Source organism: Danio rerio, chromosome 15, assembly GCF_052040795.2.
Source record: "Danio rerio strain M-AB ecotype USA chromosome 15, GRCz13ab, whole genome shotgun sequence".
NCBI classification, from domain to species: Eukaryota; Metazoa; Chordata; class Actinopteri; order Cypriniformes; family Danionidae; genus Danio; species Danio rerio.
The window spans coordinates 22,655,967-22,669,484 of NC_141035.1; the positions used below are offsets into that span (position 1 = coordinate 22,655,967).

Here is a 13,518-nt window from a genome sequence, read left to right on the forward strand (position 1 = left end):
ATTGCTTGAAGCAAGGACAAGGCTCTGTCAATCTGGAGTTCCTTCACCACACATTCTGCTTTGTTTTTATGGCAAAAGGTTGTGTGGAGGGGATGCTCTTACAGGATTCCTGACAGTCCCTCCATAGAAGACCTGAAATCCAGGGTCGGAGACTCTCTCCTTTCCAAGAGGAGGTTAAAGCAATGGTTTCTATTATGACTGTGTGTCAGAGCACTTAGGTGTTGCTGCAGCTCAGAGACCTACAAGCGGAGGAGATTACACTGCAAGTTGGCTGGGTGACCTCTATGTGGTAGGGACTTGTGCCACAAGTAGGCTGGGTTTACGATTGATGTAGCTGTAGTGGACATTAATAAAAGGAGAAAAAAACTGGTTACTCTGAGGGTTGTTTTTAGGGTTGGGGTAGGTGTAAAAATTAATCAAACACAGCAGGTTACTGTGAGGTTGGGCCTATGGCTGGGGTAGGTGTTATATTAACAAAATGCAATAGGTTGTGTTCTGTGCCATGTACAAGACATTGAATAAATCAAAACCTTATGGAGGTTTGTTACTGTGAGGTTGGGTTTTGAGTGGGGGTAGGTTTAGAGGTTAATAAAACAAAGCAGGATACTGTGGGGTTGGGTTTAGGATTGGGGTAGATTTGATATTCAAACATAATAGGTTGGACGCAGTGTCATGTACGAGACATTAAATGAATGAAAACTCCAGGAGGTTTGTACAGCCCACTTGGAGCTCAAGTCTCACCCACTTGGAGGTGAGCAGGCCATTTGGAACAGGCTCCGATTTCTATTTATACCTTTCTCAGTCAGGTAACTTCCTTTTCAGTAGTATGAGCATCTGCACTGTGTGGCATATTTGCAGACATATAACAGAGACTGAAACATTGCTCACACTTGTCTGAGATGGTCATTTGGACTGCAATCTTGTTTTAGGTTGGCACTTTGTATTTAAATCTTGTCTGCTTTACGTATTTGTATCTGTGCTGCAGTAGAACGCCTCAGCCTCACAGCAAACATTTTGGTCTACAAGCTGTCACTGGCGTCTTCCCAGGAGAGCGGCTGTACTGGTTTCTTCTGGAGGTCCTGAGGGATGTATGGGACCAAGGCATGAGAGCAGTTGGGGGATCCTTTGTAAACCAGGGGAGCACCCCACAGGCTCTGTGCTGGCGGCTCCAGAAAATTGATTCATTCCGGAGTAGAACTGAACAGCTCGGGCAGGGGCAAACGGCGTGCATGGTGCGCTGATGGACACCAATGCAAAAAGTCCTGAGCGAGCCAGCCAGGAGTCGAACCTAGAATCTTCTGATCCGTAGTCAGACGCGTTATCCATTGCGCCACTGGCCCTGTCTGTTTTGGTGGGCCTCAAGTTGTGGTGTCGATAGGATGCTCCTACACAGAGCATGTGGCAGTCCCTCGCTAAAAGAACTGTGATCCAAGCTCTGAGACTTTCTCCTCTCCAGGAGGAGGGTACAAGCGTTAGAGTTATTTTTGTCAGAGCAGTTGCAGCACACTTGGGTGGAGGCGCAAAGCTAGGCTTGAGGGCAAGCGTTTGCCAGCACTTCCCTGGTGGTCTAGTGGTTAGGATTCGGCGCTCTCACCGCCGCGGCCCGGGTTCGATTCCCGGTCAGGGAACTTCCTTTATACCTTCATGGTGAACTTCGAGCTGTAGTGCCGATTTTATCTTCGCAAAGGCAAAAAAAAGAAGCGTTTCTGAGCGCAAAAGCCATCCTTCGAGCCGGAGTCGAACCAGCGACCTAAGGATTGCCAACATGCCACCTACAGTCCTCCGCTCTACCAACTGAGCTATCGAAGGCTTATGATGGCTGTTCACAACCGCACCCTATAAAGTCGACGAAGTCCAATTGCTGGCCAAGAGCACTCATGCCTTCCCATACCGGGAGTCAAACCCGGACCACCTGGGTGAAAACCAGGAATCCTGGCCGCTAGGTATATGGAAGCTGCCGCTTTTGGGCCCCAGTCTTGGCACAAACTCCAGTTCTTTCTGATCGCTCGCACTTCACGGCTCCACTTGCACAAGTGCCACTCACACACTTATGCATTCTGTCATACACAGTTCCCTGGTTTCCGTAACCTAGAATCTTCTGATCCATAGTCATAAGCGTTCTCCTTTGTGCCACCGGCACTCTGTTCAGCATTTTGTTACCACATTGCTTGAAGCAAGGACAAGGCTCTGTCAATCTGGAGTTCCTTCACCACACATTCTGCTTTGTTTTTATGGCAAAAGGTTGTGTGGAGGGGATGCTCTTACAGGATTCCTGACAGTCCCTCCATAGAAGACCTGAAATCCAGGGTCGGAGACTCTCTCCTTTTCAAGAGGAGGTTAAAGCAATGGTTTCCATTATGACTGTGTGTCAGAGCACTTAGGTGTTGCTGCAGCTCAGAGACCTACAAGCGGAGGAGATTACACTGCAAGTTGGCTGGGTGACCTCTATGTGGTAGGGACTTGTGCCACAAGTAGGCTGGGTTTACGATTGATGTAGCTGTAGTGGACATTAATAAAAGGAGAAAAAAACTGGTTACTCTGAGGGTTGTTTTTAGGGTTGGGGTAGGTGTAAAAATTAACCAAACACAGCAGGTTACTGTGAGGTTGGGCCTAGGGCTGGGGTAGGTGTTATATTAACAAAATGCAATAGGTTGTATTCTGTGCCATGTACATGACATTGAATAAATCAAAACCTTATGGAGGTTTGTTACTGTGAGGTTGGGTTTTGAGTGGGGGTAGGTTTAGAGGTTAATAAAACAAAGCAGGATACTGTGGGGTTGGGTTTAGGATTGGGGTAGATTTGATATTCAAACATAATAGGTTGGACGCAGTGTCATGTACGAGACATTAAATGAATGAAAACTCCAGGAGGTTTGTACAGCCCACTTGGAGCTCAAGTCTCACCCACTTGGAGCTGAGCAGGCCATTTGGAGCAGGCTCCGATTTCTATTTATACCTTTCTCAGTCAGGTAACTTCCTTTTCAGTAGTATGAGCATTTGCACTGTGTGGCATATTTGCAGACATATAACAGAGACTGAAACATTGCTCACACTTGTCTGAGATGGTCATTTGGACTGCAATCTTGTTTTAGGTTGGCACTTTGTATTTAAATCTTGTCTGCTTTACGTATTTGTATCTGTGCTGCAGTAGAACGCCTCAGCCTCACAGCAAACATTTTGGTCTACAAGCTGTCACTGGCGTCTTCCCAGGAGAGCGGCTGTACTGGTTTCTTCTGGAGGTCCTGAGGGATGTAGGGGACCAAGGCATGAGAGCAGTTGGGGGATCCTTTGTAAACCAGGGGAGCACCCCACAGGCTCTGTGCTGGCGGCTCCAGAAACTTGATTCACTCCGGAGTAGAACTGAGCAGCTCGGGCAGGGGCAAACGGCGTGCGTGGTGCGCTGATGGACACCAATGCAAAAAGTCCTGAGCGAGCAAGCCAGGAGTCGAACCTAGAACCTTCTGATCCGTAGTCAGACACGTTATCCATTGCGCCACTGGCCCTGTCTGTTTTGGTGGGCCTCAAGTTGTGGTGTCGATAGGATGCTCCTACACAGAGCATGTGGCAGTCCCTCGCTAAAAGAACTGTGATCCAAGCTCTGAGACTTTCTCCTCTCCAGGAGGAGGGTACAAGCGTTAGAGTTATTTTTGTCAGAGCAGTTGCAGCACACTTGGGTGGAGGCGCAAAGCTAGGCTTGAGGGCAAGCGTTTGCCAGCACTTCCCTGGTGGTCTAGTGGTTAGGATTCGGCGCTCTCACCGCCGCGGCCCGGGTTCGATTCCCGGTCAGGGAACTTCCTTTATACCCTCATGGTGAACTTCGAGCTGTAGTGCCGATTTTATCTTCGCAAAGGCAAAAAAAAAAGAAGCGTCTCTGAGCGCAAAAGCCATCCTTCGAGCCGGAGTCGAACCAGCGACCTAAGGATTGCCAACATGCCACCTACAGTCCTCCGCTCTACCAACTGAGCTAGCGAAGGCTTATGATGGCTGTTCACAACCGCACCCTATAAAGTCGACGAAGTCCAATTGCTGGCCAAGAGCACTCATGCCTTCCCATACCGGGAGTCAAACCCGGACCACCTGGGTGAAAACCAGGAATCCTGGCCGCTAGGTATATGGAAGCTGCCGCTTTTGGGCCCCAGTCTTGGCACAAACTCCAGTTCTTTCTGATCGCTCGCACTTCACGGCTCCACTTGCACAAGTGCCACTAACACACTTATGCATTCTCTCATACACAGTTCCCTGGTTTCCGTAACCTGGAATCTTCTGATCCATAGTCATAAGCGTTCTCCTTTGTGCCACCGGCACTCTGTTCAGCATTTTGTTACCACATTGCTTGAAGCAAGGACAAGGCTCTGTCAATCTGGAGTTCCTTCACCACACATTCTGCTTTGTTTTTATGGCAAAAGGTTGTGTGGAGGGGATGCTCTTACAGGATTCCTGACAGTCCCTCCATAGAAGACCTGAAATCCAGGGTCGGAGACTCTCTCCTTTCCAAGAGGAGGTTAAAGCAATGGTTTCTATTATGACTGTGTGTCAGAGCACTTAGGTGTTGCTGCAGCTCAGAGACCTACAAGCGGAGGAGATTACACTGCAAGTTGGCTGGGTGACCTCTATGTGGTAGGGACTTGTGCCACAAGTAGGCTGGGTTTACGATTGATGTAGCTGTAGTGGACATTAATAAAAGGAGAAAAAAACTGGTTACTCTGAGGGTTGTTTTTAGGGTTGGGGTAGGTGTAAAAATTAATCAAACACAGCAGGTTACTGTGAGGTTGGGCCTATGGCTGGGGTAGGTGTTATATTAACAAAATGCAATAGGTTGTGTTCTGTGCCATGTACAAGACATTGAATAAATCAAAACCTTATGGAGGTTTGTTACTGTGAGGTTGGGTTTTGAGTGGGGGTAGGTTTAGAGGTTAATAAAACAAAGCAGGATACTGTGGGGTTGGGTTTAGGATTGGGGTAGATTTGATATTCAAACATAATAGGTTGGACGCAGTGTCATGTACGAGACATTAAATGAATGAAAACTCCAGGAGGTTTGTACAGCCCACTTGGAGCTCAAGTCTCACCCACTTGGAGCTGAGCAGGCCATTTGGAACAGGCTCCGATTTCTATTTATACCTTTCTCAGTCAGGTAACTTCCTTTTCAGTAGTATGAGCATCTGCACTGTGTGGCATATTTGCAGACATATAACAGAGACTGAAACATTGCTCACACTTGTCTGAGATGGTCATTTGGACGGCAATCTTGTATTAGGTTGGCACTTTGTATTTAAATCTTGTCTGCTTTACGTATTTGTATCTGTGCTGCAGTAGAACGCCTCAGCCTCACAGCAAACATTTTGGTCTACAAGCTGTCACTGGCGTCTTCCCAGGAGAGCGGCTGTACTGGTTTCTTCTGGAGGTCCTGAGGGATGTACGGGACCAAGGCATGAGAGCAGTTGGGGGATCCTTTGTAAACCAGGGGAGCACCCCACAGGCTCTGTGCTGGCGGCTCCAGAAACTTGATTCACTCCGGAGTAGAACTGAACAGCTCGGGCAGGGGCAAACGGCGTGCATGGTGCGCTGATGGACACCAATGCAAAAAGTCCTGAGCGAGCCAGCCAGGAGTCGAACATAGAATCTTCTGATCCGTAGTCAGACCCGTTATCCATTGCGCCACTGGCCCTGTCTGTTTTGGTGGGCTTCAAGTTGTGGTGTCGATAGGATGCTCCTACACAGAGCATGTGGCAGTCCCTCGCTAAAAGAACTGTGATCCAAGCTCTGAGACTTTCTCCTCTCCAGGAGGAGGGTACAAGCGTTAGAGTTATTTTTGTCAGAGCAGTTGCAGCACACTTGGGTGGAGGCGCAAAGCTAGGCTTGAGGGCAAGCGTTTGCCAGCACTTCCCTGGTGGTCTAGTGGTTAGGATTCGGCGCTCTCACTGCCGCGGCCCGGGTTCGATTCCCGGTCAGGGAACTTCCTTTATACCTTCATGGTGAACTTCGAGCTGTAGTGCCGATTTTATCTTCGCAAAGGCAAAAAAAAAGAAGCGTCTCTGAGCGCAAAAGCCATCCTTCGAGCCGGAGTCGAACCAGCTACCTAAGGATTGCCAACATGCCACCTACAGTCCTCCGCTCTACCGACTGAGCTATCGAAGGCTTATGATGGTTGTTCACAACCGCACCCTATAAAGTCGACGAAGTCCAATTGCTGGCCAAGAGCACTCATCCCTTCCCATACCGGGAGTCAAACCCGGACCACCTGGGTGAAAACCAGGAATCCTGGCCGCTAGGTATATGGAAGCTGCCGCTTTTGGGCCCCAGTCTTGGCACAAACTCCAGTTCTTTCTGATCGCTCGCACTTCACGGCTCCACTTGCACAAGTGCCACTCACACACTTATGCATTCTCTCATACACAGTTCCCTGGTTTCCGTAACCTGGAATCTTCTGATCCATAGTCATAAGCGTTATCCTTTGTGCCACCGGCACTCTGTTCAGCATTTTGTTACCACATTGCTTGAAGCAAGGACAAGGCTCTGTCAATCTGGAGTTCCTTCACCACACATTCTGCTTTGTTTTTATGGCAAAAGGTTGTGTGGAAGGGATGCTCTTACAGGTTCCTGACAGTCCCTCCATAGAACACCTGAAATCCAGGGTCGGAGACTCTCTCCTTTCCAAGAGGAGGTTAAAGCAATGGTTTCTATTATGACTGTGTGTCAGAGCACTTAGGTGTTGCTGCAGCTCAGAGACCTACAAGCGGAGGAGATTACACTGCAAGTTGGCTGGGTGACCTCTATGTGGTAGGGACTTGTGCCACAAGTAGGCTGGGTTTACGATTGATGTAGCTGTAGTGGACATTAATAAAAGGAGAAAAAAACTGGTTACTCTGAGGGTTGTTTTTAGGGTTGGGGTAGGTGTAAAAATTAATCAAACACAGCAGGTTACTGTGAGGTTGGGCCTAGGGCTGGGGTAGGTGTTATATTAACAAAATGCAATAGGTTGTATTCTGTGCCATGTACAAGACATTGAATAAATCAAAACCTTATGGAGGTTTGTTACTGTGAGGTTGGGTTTTGAGTGGGGGTAGGTTTAGAGGTTAATAAAACAAAGCAGGATACTGTGGGGTTGGGTTTAGGATTGGGGTAGATTTGATATTCAAACATAATAGGTTGGACGCAGTGTCATGTACGAGACATTAAATGAATGAAAACTCCAGGAGGTTTGTACAGCCCACTTGGAGCTCAAGTCTCACCCACTTGGAGCTGAGCAGGCCATTTGGAGCAGGCTCCGATTTCTATTTATACCTTTCTCAGTCAGGTAACTTCCTTTTCAGTAGTATGAGCATTTGCACTGTGTGGCATATTTGCAGACATATAACAGAGACTGAAACATTGCTCACACTTGTCTGAGATGGTCATTTGGACTGCAATCTTGTTTTAGGTTGGCACTTTGTATTTAAATCTTGTCTGCTTTACGTATTTGTATCTGTGCTGCAGTAGAACGCCTCAGCCTCACAGCAAACATTTTGGTCTACAAGCTGTCACTGGCGTCTTCCCAGGAGAGCGGCTGTACTGGTTTCTTCTGGAGGTCCTGAGGGATGTACGGGACCAAGGCATGAGAGCAGTTGGGGGATCCTTTGTAAACCAGGGGAGCACCCCACAGGCTCTGTGCTGGCGGCTCCAGAAACTTGATTCACTCCGGAGTAGAACTGAGCAGCTCGGGCAGGGGCAAACGGCGTGCGTGGTGCGCTGATGGACACCAATGCAAAAAGTCCTGAGCGAGCAAGCCAGGAGTCGAACCTAGAACCTTCTGATCCGTAGTCAGACACGTTATCCATTGCACCACTGGCCCTGTCTGTTTTGGTGGGCCTCAAGTTGTGGTGTCGATAGGATGCTCCTACACAGAGCATGTGGCAGTCCCTCGCTAAAAGAACTGTGATCCAAGCTCTGAGACTTTCTCCTCTCCAGGAGGAGGGTACAAGCGTTAGAGTTATTTTTGTCAGAGCAGTTGCAGCACACTTGGGTGGAGGCGCAAAGCTAGGCTTGAGGGCAAGCGTTTGCCAGCACTTCCCTGGTGGTCTAGTGGTTAGGATTCGGCGCTCTCACCGCCGCGGCCCGGGTTCGATTCCCGGTCAGGGAACTTCCTTTATACCCTCATGGTGAACTTCGAGCTGTAGTGCCGATTTTATCTTCGCAAAGGCAAAAAAAAAGAAGCGTCTCTGAGCGCAAAAGCCATCCTTCGAGCCGGAGTCGAACCAGCGACCTAAGGATTGCCAACATGCCACCTACAGTCCTCCGCTCTACCAACTGAGCTATCGAAGGCTTATGATGGCTGTTCACAACCGCACCCTATAAAGTCGACGAAGTCCAATTGCTGGCCAAGAGCACTCATGCCTTCCCATACCGGGAGTCAAACCCGGACCACCTGGGTGAAAACCAGGAATCCTGGCCGCTAGGTATATGGAAGCTGCCGCTTTTGGGCCCCAGTCTTGGCACAAACTCCAGTTCTTTCTGATCGCTCGCACTTCACGGCTCCACTTGCACAAGTGCCACTCACACACTTATGCATTCTCTCATACACAGTTCCCTGGTTTCCGTAACCTAGAATCTTCTGATCCATAGTCATAAGCGTTCTCCTTTGTGCCACCGGCACTCTGTTCAGCATTTTGTTACCACATTGCTTGAAGCAAGGACAAGGCTCTGTCAATCTGGAGTTCCTTCACCACACATTCTGCTTTGTTTTTATGGCAAAAGGTTGTGTGGAGGGGATGCTCTTACAGGATTCCTGACAGTCCCTCCATAGAAGACCTGAAATCCAGGGTCGGAGACTCTCTCCTTTCCAAGAGGAGGTTAAAGCAATGGTTTCTATTATGACTGTGTGTCAGAGCACTTAGGTGTTGCTGCAGCTCAGAGACCTACAAGCGGAGGAGATTACACTGCAAGTTGGCTGGGTGACCTCTATGTGGTAGGGACTTGTGCCACAAGTAGGCTGGGTTTACGATTGATGTAGCTGTAGTGGACATTAATAAAAGGAGAAAAAAACTGGTTACTCTGAGGGTTGTTTTTAGGGTTGGGGTAGGTGTAAAAATTAATCAAACACAGCAGGTTACTGTGAGGTTGGGCCTAGGGCTGGGGTAGGTGTTATATTAACAAAATGCAATAGGTTGTGTTCTGTGCCATGTACAAGACATTGAATAAATCAAAACCTTATGGAGGTTTGTTACTGTGAGGTTGGGTTTTGAGTGGGGGTAGGTTTAGAGGTTAATAAAACAAAGCAGGATACTGTGGGGTTGGGTTTAGGATTGGGGTAGATTTGATATTCAAACATAATAGGTTGGACGCAGTGTCATGTACGAGACATTAAATGAATGAAAACTCCAGGAGGTTTGTACAGCCCACTTGGAGCTCAAGTCTCACCCACTTGGAGCTGAGCAGGCCATTTGGAGCAGGCTCCGATTTCTATTTATACCTTTCTCAGTCAGGTAACTTCCTTTTCAGTAGTATGAGCATCTGCACTGTTTGGCATATTTGCAGACATATAACAGAGACTGAAACATTGCTCACACTTGTCTGAGATGGTCATTTGGACTGCAATCTTGTTTTAGGTTGGCACTTTGTATTTAAATCTTGTCTGCTTTACGTATTTGTATCTGTGCTGCAGTAGAACGCCTCAGCCTCACAGCAAACATTTTGGTCTACAAGCTGTCACTGGCGTCTTCCCAGGAGAGCGGCTGTACTGGTTTCTTCTGGAGGTCCTGAGGGATGTACGGGACCAAGGCATGAGAGCAGTTGGGGGATCCTTTGTAAACCAGGGGAGCACCCCACAGGCTCTGTGCTGGCGGCTCCAGAAACTTGATTCACTCCGGAGTAGAACTGAACAGCTCGGGTAGGGGCAAACGGCGTGCGAGGTGCGCTGATGGACACCAATGCAAAAAGTCCTGAGCGAGCAAGCCAGGAGTCGAACCTAGAATCTTCTGATCCGTAGTCAGACGCATTATCCATTGCGCCACTGGCCCTGTCTGTTTTGGTTGGCTTCAAGTTGTGGTGTCGATAGGATGCTCCTACACAGAGCATGTGGCAGTCCCTCGCTAAAAGAACTGTGATCCAAGCTCTGAGACTTTCTCCTCTCCAGGAGGAGGGTACAAGCGTTAGAGTTATTTTTGTCAGAGCAGTTGCAGCACACTTGGGTGGAGGCGCAAAGCTAGGCTTGAGGGCAAGCATTTGCCAGCACTTCCCTGGTGGTCTAGTGGTTAGGATTCGGCGCTCTCCGAATCCTAACCAGGGTTCGATTCCCGGTCAGGGAACTTCCTTTAAACCTTCATGGTGAACTTCGAGCTGCAGTGCCGATTTTATCTTCGCAAAGGCAAAAAAAAAGAAGCGTCTCTGAGCGCAAAAGCCATCCTTCAAGCCGGAGTCGAACCAGCGACCTAAGGATTGCCAACATGCCACCTACAGTCCTCCGCTCTACCAACTGAGCTATCGAAGGCTTATGATGGCTGTTTACAACCGCACCCTATAAAGTCGACGAAGTCCAATTGCTGGCCAAGAGCACTCATGCCTTCCCATACCGGGAGTCAAACCCGGACCACCTGGGTGAAAACCAGGAATCCTGGCCGCTAGGTATATGGAAGCTGCCGCTTTCAGGCCCCAGACTTGGCACAAACTCTAGTTCTTTCTGATCGCTCGCACTTCACGGCTCCACTTGCACAAGTGCCACTCACACACTTATGCATTCTCTCATACACAGTTCCCTGGTTTCCGTAACCTAGAATCTTCTGATCCATAGTCATAAGCGTTATCCTTTGTGCCACCGGCACTGTTCAGCATTTTGTTACCACATTGCTTGAAGCAAGGACAAGGCTCTGTCAATCTGGAGTTCCTTCACCACACATTCTGCTTTGTTTTTATGGCAAAAGGTTGTGTGGAGGGGATGCTCTTACAGGATTCCTGACAGTCCCTCCATAGAAGACCTGAAATCCAGGGTCGGAGACTCTCTCCTTTCCAAGAGGAGGTTAAAGCAATGGTTTCTATTATGACTGTGTGTCAGAGCACTTAGGTGTTGCTGCAGCTCAGAGACCTACAAGCGGAGGAGATTACACTGCAAGTTGGCTGGGTGACCTCTATGTTTTAGGGACTTGTGCCACAAGTAGGCTGGGTTTACGATTGATGTAGCTGTAGTGGACATTAATAAAAGGAGAAAAAAACTGGTTACTCTGAGGGTTGTTTTTAGGGTTGGGGTAGGTGTAAAAATTAATCAAACACAGCAGGTTACTGTGAGGTTGGGCCTAGGGCTGGGGTAGGTGTTATATTAACAAAATGCAATAGGTTGTATTCTGTGCCATGTACAAGACATTGAATAAATCAAAACCTTATGGAGGTTTGTTACTGTGAGGTTGGGTTTTGAGTGGGGGTAGGTTTAGAGGTTAATAAAACAAAGCAGGATACTGTGGGGTTGGGTTTAGGATTGGGGTAGATTTGATATTCAAACATAATAGGTTGGACGCAGTGTCATGTACGAGACATTAAATGAATGAAAACTCCAGGAGGTATGTACAGCCCACTTGGAGCTCAAGTCTCACCCACTTGGAGCTGAGCAGGCCATTTGGAGCAGGCTCCGATTTCTATTTATACCTTTCTCAGTCAGGTAACTTCCTTTTCAGTAGTATGAGCATCTGCACTGTGTGGCATATTTGCAGACATTTAACAGAGACTGAAACATTGCTCACACTTGTCTGAGATGGTCATTTGGACTGCAATCTTGTTTTAGGTTGGCACTTTGTATTTAAATCTTGTCTGCTTTACGTATTTGTATCTGTGCTGCAGTAGAACGCCTCAGCCTCACAGCAAACATTTTGGTCTACAAGCTGTCACTGGCGTCTTCCCAGGAGAGCGGCTGTACTGGTTTCTTCTGGAGGTCCTGAGGGATGTACGGGACCAAGGCATGAGAGCAGTTGGGGGATCCTTTGTAAACCAGGGGAGCACCCCACAGGCTCTGTGCTGGCGGCTCCAGAAACTTGATTCACTCCGGAGTAGAACTGAACAGCTCGGGTAGGGGCAAACGGCGTGCGAGGTGCGCTGATGGACACCAATGCAAAAAGTCCTGAGCGAGCCAGCCAGGAGTCGAACCTAGAATCTTCTGATCCGTAGTCAGACGCATTATCCATTGCGCCACTGGCCCTGTCTGTTTTGGTTGGCTTCAAGTTGTGGTGTCGATAGGATGCTCCTACACAGAGCATGTGGCAGTCCCTCGCTAAAAGAACTGTGATCCAAGCTCTGAGACTTTCTCCTCTCCAGGAGGAGGGTACAAGCGTTAGAGTTATTTTTGTCAGAGCAGTTGCAGCACACTTGGGTGGAGGCGCAAAGCTAGGCTTGAGGGCAAGCATTTGCCAGCACTTCCCTGGTGGTCTAGTGGTTAGGATTCGGCGCTCTCCGAATCCTAACCAGGGTTCGATTCCCGGTCAGGGAACTTCCTTTAAACCTTCATGGTGAACTTCGAGCTGCAGTGCCGATTTTATCTTCGCAAAGGCAAAAAAAAAGAAGCGTCTCTGAGCGCAAAAGCCATCCTTCAAGCCGGAGTCGAACCAGCGACCTAAGGATTGCCAACATGCCACCTACAGTCCTCCGCTCTACCAACTGAGCTATCGAAGGCTTATGATGGCTGTTTACAACCGCACCCTATAAAGTCGACGAAGTCCAATTGCTGGCCAAGAGCACTCATGCCTTCCCATACCGGGAGTCAAACCCGGACCACCTGGGTGAAAACCAGGAATCCTGGCCGCTAGGTATATGGAAGCTGCCGCTTTCAGGCCCCAGACTTGGCACAAACTCTAGTTCTTTCTGATCGCTCGCACTTCACGGCTCCACTTGCACAAGTGCCACTCACACACTTATGCATTCTCTCATACACAGTTCCCTGGTTTCCGTAACCTAGAATCTTCTGATCCATAGTCATAAGCGTTATCCTTTGTGCCACCGGCACTGTTCAGCATTTTGTTACCACATTGCTTGAAGCAAGGACAAGGCTCTGTCAATCTGGAGTTCCTTCACCACACATTCTGCTTTGTTTTTATGGCAAAAGGTTGTGTGGAGGGGATGCTCTTACAGGATTCCTGACAGTCCCTCCATAGAAGACCTGAAATCCAGGGTCGGAGACTCTCTCCTTTCCAAGAGGAGGTTAAAGCAATGGTTTCTATTATGACTGTGTGTCAGAGCACTTAGGTGTTGCTGCAGCTCAGAGACCTACAAGCGGAGGAGATTACACTGCAAGTTGGCTGGGTGACCTCTATGTTTTAGGGACTTGTGCCACAAGTAGGCTGGGTTTACGATTGATGTAGCTGTAGTGGACATTAATAAAAGGAGAAAAAAACTGGTTACTCTGAGGGTTGTTTTTAGGGTTGGGGTAGGTGTAAAAATTAATCAAACACAGCAGGTTACTGTGAGGTTGGGCCTAGGGCTGGGGTAGGTGTTATATTAACAAAATGCAATAGGTTGTATTCTGTGCCATGTACAAGACATTGAATAAATCAAAACCTTATGGAG

The 13,518-nt window shown here is 48.4% G+C and overlaps 13 non-coding genes across 13 annotated transcripts; 4 read left to right on the forward strand and 9 right to left on the reverse strand.

Annotated features, from left to right (window-relative positions):
- Positions 1–1,267: 1,267 nt before the first annotated feature.
- On the reverse strand, positions 1,268–1,340 carry trnar-acg (transfer RNA arginine (anticodon ACG)). Its single transcript has one exon. It is a non-coding gene; the product is annotated as a tRNA-Arg (tRNA).
- A 216-nt stretch (positions 1,341–1,556) lies between these two features.
- On the forward strand, positions 1,557–1,628 carry trnae-cuc (transfer RNA glutamic acid (anticodon CUC)). The gene has a single exon. It is a non-coding gene; the product is annotated as a tRNA-Glu (tRNA).
- A 94-nt stretch (positions 1,629–1,722) lies between these two features.
- On the reverse strand, positions 1,723–1,809 carry trnay-gua (transfer RNA tyrosine (anticodon GUA)). Its single transcript is given in 2 exon segments — positions 1,723–1,758; positions 1,773–1,809. It is a non-coding gene; the product is annotated as a tRNA-Tyr (tRNA).
- Positions 1,810–3,430: 1,621 nt separating this feature from the next.
- trnar-acg (transfer RNA arginine (anticodon ACG)) lies at positions 3,431–3,503 on the reverse strand. Its single transcript has one exon. It is a non-coding gene; the product is annotated as a tRNA-Arg (tRNA).
- Positions 3,504–3,719: 216 nt separating this feature from the next.
- On the forward strand, positions 3,720–3,791 carry trnae-cuc (transfer RNA glutamic acid (anticodon CUC)). Its single transcript has one exon. It is a non-coding gene; the product is annotated as a tRNA-Glu (tRNA).
- A 96-nt stretch (positions 3,792–3,887) lies between these two features.
- Positions 3,888–3,974, reverse strand: trnay-gua (transfer RNA tyrosine (anticodon GUA)). The gene is given in 2 exon segments: positions 3,888–3,923; positions 3,938–3,974. It is a non-coding gene; the product is annotated as a tRNA-Tyr (tRNA).
- Positions 3,975–5,884: 1,910 nt separating this feature from the next.
- On the forward strand, positions 5,885–5,956 carry trnae-cuc (transfer RNA glutamic acid (anticodon CUC)). Its single transcript has one exon. It is a non-coding gene; the product is annotated as a tRNA-Glu (tRNA).
- Positions 5,957–6,051: 95 nt separating this feature from the next.
- Positions 6,052–6,138, reverse strand: trnay-gua (transfer RNA tyrosine (anticodon GUA)). The gene is given in 2 exon segments: positions 6,052–6,087; positions 6,102–6,138. It is a non-coding gene; the product is annotated as a tRNA-Tyr (tRNA).
- A 1,909-nt stretch (positions 6,139–8,047) lies between these two features.
- Positions 8,048–8,119, forward strand: trnae-cuc (transfer RNA glutamic acid (anticodon CUC)). The gene has a single exon. It is a non-coding gene; the product is annotated as a tRNA-Glu (tRNA).
- Positions 8,120–8,214: 95 nt separating this feature from the next.
- trnay-gua (transfer RNA tyrosine (anticodon GUA)) lies at positions 8,215–8,301 on the reverse strand. Its single transcript is given in 2 exon segments — positions 8,215–8,250; positions 8,265–8,301. It is a non-coding gene; the product is annotated as a tRNA-Tyr (tRNA).
- Positions 8,302–10,378: 2,077 nt separating this feature from the next.
- On the reverse strand, positions 10,379–10,465 carry trnay-gua (transfer RNA tyrosine (anticodon GUA)). The gene is given in 2 exon segments: positions 10,379–10,414; positions 10,429–10,465. It is a non-coding gene; the product is annotated as a tRNA-Tyr (tRNA).
- A 1,619-nt stretch (positions 10,466–12,084) lies between these two features.
- trnar-acg (transfer RNA arginine (anticodon ACG)) lies at positions 12,085–12,157 on the reverse strand. Its single transcript has one exon. It is a non-coding gene; the product is annotated as a tRNA-Arg (tRNA).
- A 383-nt stretch (positions 12,158–12,540) lies between these two features.
- Positions 12,541–12,627, reverse strand: trnay-gua (transfer RNA tyrosine (anticodon GUA)). Its single transcript is given in 2 exon segments — positions 12,541–12,576; positions 12,591–12,627. It is a non-coding gene; the product is annotated as a tRNA-Tyr (tRNA).
- Positions 12,628–13,518: the final 891 nt, after the last annotated feature.